The sequence below is a fragment of the Crocodylus siamensis genome, chromosome 5 (assembly GCF_052110815.1).
Source record: "Crocodylus siamensis isolate JL-2025a chromosome 5, ASM5211081v1, whole genome shotgun sequence".
In the NCBI taxonomy this organism is placed as follows: Eukaryota; Metazoa; Chordata; order Crocodylia; family Crocodylidae; genus Crocodylus; species Crocodylus siamensis.
The window spans coordinates 198,885,170-198,890,238 of record NC_143399.1 but is presented as its reverse complement, the minus strand read 5'-3'; positions in this window follow the sequence as shown (position 1 = coordinate 198,890,238).

Here is a 5,069-nt window from a genome sequence, read left to right as displayed (position 1 = left end):
CTCTTGTATATTGTGGGGGATATGGGTGGGGGAGAATGGGGCTTGTGGGGGGGTGGAAGGTGCAGGGGAGGGTGTGGATGTGGGTGTGTGGGTAAGGGAGGGTTGTGGGGTGAGCATTTGTGGGGATGTGTAGGTGTATATGGGGTTTGTGGGATACATAGGGGGAGGGAGGGTGGCTGGGGGTGTGTGGGAGGTTGGGTGTGGGCTGTGTACAGGGGGTGTGGGTGCAGGTGTGGTAAGGTGTTAGAGGACATTACGGTCTTCTGCTTCTCTGTCCTCTATTGATACGACACCGGATGCCTTTATGTCGTCTATTTTCCTCTTCAAGAAAATAAGAGGATAACTGGACTGTCCTCTATGATGGCCACCCTATAGGGTAAGTGTGCAGAGCAGTGAGAGGGACACCCCCCAAAGGTGCATGGGTATGTGTGTGGGGGGAAGGGTGTGGTGTTTGTGGGGTGTGTAATTGTGTATGGGGAAGGTGTGGTTCTGGGGTTTGTGAGGGGGGGTTTAAGGGTATGGTGGGTGTGCATGGGAGCCCCTGCAAGCGCACCCCAGAGCTGGTCAGCACTCACCTCCACCCTGCAACAACCTGGAGCCTGCGCACCCTGCAGCATCTCCGTCACCACCAGCAATGCACAGCCCCAGCAGGCCCCACACCTGCGCCAGATTCACCTCCGCTGGAGCGGATCAGCAGGAACCCAGGCACCACCCTGACCTGGCCCACCCCGTGCCACCCACCTGTGATGCATCCTGCAGCCCCCTGGGCATGCAGCGTGGCTGGGGCAGCTCCACAACTAGCCTGCCTTTCTAGGCAGCGCAGGTGACAGTGGCTCCTGGCTGCCGCCACCACCAGCCCCAGCCCCGTGGTACTAGCAGGGATCCGTACTGCACAGCCCTGACCCCGCACGCTTGCTCCAGAAGAAAAGTCGTGCCACGCTGGGCTGCCCTGCATCTGCTCGGTGCTGCCACTGCTGCCCCGCAGGGCAGCTTGGAGGTGGTGGTGATGGCAGCAGAGACGCAGGGCAGCCCTGAGTGGGCTTTCAGTGGCGGCAGCAGCGAACTGCTGGCAGTGGGAGCGGGAGAGGCTGCTTTTACCCCGCGCTGAGCAACAGCTTCTGTCTGGCATTGCAACTGCTGAGACTGGGCGGGCAAGCCCAGAGCAGGCACATGGTACCGTGGGGTGGGGTTGAGGCCCGCAGCAGCACCCCGACGGAGCTGCCTGCCACCTGAGCTGCCTAGAAAGGCAGTTGTCACAGGCCAGCTGGGCACTGTGAGTATATCAATTTAGTTGCAGACTGACTGAGCACTGCAACTTTATTAGCCACTGGGCTTTTTGGTTCGAGATCGAGGAGGTGATGTTGGAAAGGAAAGAAATGACAAGTTGCACTTACAAAAAGGAATGAATTTTACTTATGACAGCAAAAGATATAGTTTGCATATATAATAGTTAATAAAAAGGTTAAGCTAATAAACAGACAACATAACAATACCGATTAAAATTGACCGTGATAATAAAACAGATAAAGAAATTAACCAAGAGTTTCCACTTGGTTAGTGACTTATAGAGAGTCCCTCGGTTAGAAGATGCACATCAAGTTGAATTAGCGAAGTCAGACATCTCTGAACTGGGCTGCCCGAAGGATACCAGTGGAAGCCCCTCAGTCAGGATCTGGTCCTTGCTCTCACAGGGAGTAAGAGAGATCCGTGGGGGTACGGGACAGCAGTGACCCTTCTGCCCCGTCCTTCCCCAGGGTTACTATGACATCTGTGTTCTTTTATATTCTAACGATACTATTTTTTTTGGTTATGTAGCCATTCATAATATTGCTTTATAGCTGTTATCCTACGGGGTTAAAAGGTGTTAGAAATTATTAATAAGTTACTGCCTAAGCTTCGGTTTATCCAATAAGCAAATTGCAACACAGCATCTTCAGGTTTGAAATGAACATTATCCCGCCTAAATCCAGCCCCTTCAAAACTCTCCGACTATGCTTTTTTGAGATATCCAGTACATTTCAAGAAAGGCCAAGGTAGGCAGTTGAATCCAGTTTTTATCATCATCAAGGCTAAATTCTGAGTGAGAAAGAACTGTTAGGTCAGCTAATTTCACAGCTAGAGCTTTGTCTTGGAGGCCTAGTCGGTTCCACAGACAGTTGCAAGTTACATTTGCGGGTTACAAAAATACAAGCTTCATATTAGACAAAAGTTCCAAATGCCTCCAAGGAGCACGTCTTTGTTGCTTATTAATTTCTTTGGTTCTGGCCATCACAGGCAGTCCCGCTGCAGAGCTGCCCCAGCCGCATGGCATGCCCAGGGGGCAGCAGGACACACCATGCCTGCACTGTGCCTGGGCCAGGGGACCAAGGGACCCTCCGTGGGCTGGACAAAGACCCGCCACATGCTGGATTCGGCCCACAGGCATTTGCCCACCCTGTGTAATACTCTTTGGCATGCATACCTGGAAGCAATCAATTAACAAAATTGTTCCCAGTTAATTACCTTACTTGCTTTTATTATACAAAGTGCCGATGAAGAGCATACGGTTTCTATAATTCCCTATCTACCCCTCCACAGACACTGCTGTCCCCTGCAGACCTTCACTACAGTGCAGGAGTCCAGTGGTGTGCAAGCTTCCCAGCTCCACCCGACTCTTATCTCTGTCCTCTTTACCCCCAGCAGCTACTTTGCAAAGCTTGAAAATCCACTGAATCCCTTACAGGACATAACTTAGCAGAAAGGTTCCCCTTTCTTTTCTGCTTCTTTTTACCCTAAAGGGACTTTATTTTAACTAACTTCCCAGACTCAAGAAATATTCCCTGCCCCAAGGGGCTCGCTGTGTCTGCCAGACCTATGAAATATATATCATTCTCAGCTGATACAGCTTCACCCACTATTGAAGTGTCAGATTGCCTACAAGAATTGAGCTCCTGGCTGACAAGCAGTTGGTTCAGGCTGAACACAGTTAAAATCAGGTGGACAGAAAAATGTAGAAGACGGGTTAGATTTGCACCGTACAGACTAAACAAAGAGAGAAAGAAAGAACAAACAAACAAGCTTTCGTGGGCTCAAGCTCACTTGTCTCCACCTTCCACTGAGACCAAAAATCCCATTTTAAAGATGTGAGATGTTCACTTCTGTTTTGCGCCTCAGTAAACTTGAAGCACTTAAGACAGAATTTGTGCCTAAAAATGCCTTCTTTTATCTCCAGTTTTCTAGGAAACTTCATCCTCTCATTCTTTAGCAAAATCTGGCAAAATTATCCAGGAATGTGTTACTTCCAGGTTAGATTGCTGTGCCTGAAATGCAGACAGGCTCCAGCTAGTAGATGGGGCAGCCCTGTGTTAGGTAGTAAGTCGGGGCCCCATTGGTGAGCCATGGTGCTGCCGTGAATAGGCCTTAAAAGTAGCAACAAGGAGGGAGGGGGTATTTCAACTACCTGAATATTCCCCAGTGCTAAGCCACACGTCTCTGCACGTGCTACTTCCTGAATAGGAAACAGCATACCTGCTTCGGGCAGGCTGATTAGGTGTGCCATGTGAACATGGCAAATGCTCCGCTTCTTCTGAAGCTAGTACATGCAGAGAGAGCTTAGGTGTCACAGCAGTGTGACCAGGAAAAGGATCGTGCACGGGGCAGCAAGGTGAGCTGTGGGGCTCTTGAACCACACAGGGTAGGTAGCTGTGGGACTACAAATGGGAATGGGGGGCAGGCACTTTTTTGGGGGAAGTTGGATTTGATCTGTAGGATTGTGCCTAGGAGTGCAGGGCAGATGCAATGGTAGCTTTAGGCACAGGCTGGGCCTGGTGCCGTTGGATAAGCATGAGGCCGCATGTGGGGTCTCACAGTCTACCTGTCTGCCAACCCCATGCAAGTGGCCCTCAGATTGCTGTGCAGTTGAAAGTGGGCTGTAGCAAGGGCACAATGATGTGGCTGGGCAGCGGACACGCACCAGGCAGCTTCCGTTTGCCACTGCATCGCATGATCACAGTTGCATTTAGGCAGCTGCAGCAACAAAGGTTTGCCCACACCCCTTAAGTCAGCACCTGGGGGGCTGCGCTGGTAGTATAGTACCACTGGGCTATAGTACCAAGATGGTTGAGAACCGCTGACCTAGAGACTTTGCTACTGTTGTCATGTGTGTCATATGCAGGCTTGGCAGAATTCGTGTTTTTTTTTCTCAAATGGTGACAGCTAAAATCAATATTTAATTTTTAAGCATCTAAATTAGGGGTGTTTTTCCATTTTTATCAATTCCGCACACATGCATGTACTCATGCATGTGTGGCAGCTGTTGCAGGAGCCGGGGACCATACTGGAAAGGCTGGAGTGGGGAAGGGGCAGGGCTAGTAGTACCTGGGAGTCCAGTGCCGCCAGCCCCTTGCTCTGCCCAGGTCTCAGCAGGGCAGGGTCCAAACTCCCATGCAGCCCAGCCTGGGCTACTCCAGCCTCCACGGGAGTTTGCCTTGATCACACAGATGCTACTATCAGCCCTGCCCCTCCAACCCTCCCTCCCAGGACAGCCTTACCAGCACAGCCCCCAGCTCCTGCAGCAGCTGGGGGGGGTGCATGTGTGTGTGTGTGTGTGTGTGTGTGTGCGCGTGTGTATGCGCGCTGCCCCTGCCCCAGATTTCCTTACCTCCATCCCAGATTCTTTTTTGTAAGTCACTTTTATTTAAATTTTCATAGACACTAGGGCTGGAAGGGACCTTGCAAGATCATCGGGTCCAACCCCCTGCCCAAGGAGCAGGAAATCAGCTAGGGCCAGATCACCCCAGCAAGATAAACATCCAGGGGTTTCTTAAAGCTAACCAGACTAGGGACTTGCACCAGTTCTAGCAGGAGTCTATTCCAGGCGCTGGAGACTCAGATAGTAAAGAAGTTTTTCCTTATGTTCAGTCTAAAACGGCCTTGAAGCAGTTTGTGACTGTTATACCACTGATGATTACTGATGGAAATATTTTTTCCGTCAGTCCATGAGTGTCTGGTGCAATCGATGTTTACCGATGTCTGTCGATAAAAAGCAAATCCCACCAAGCCTAATCGTATGGAAGGCACTTGGGTAGCAT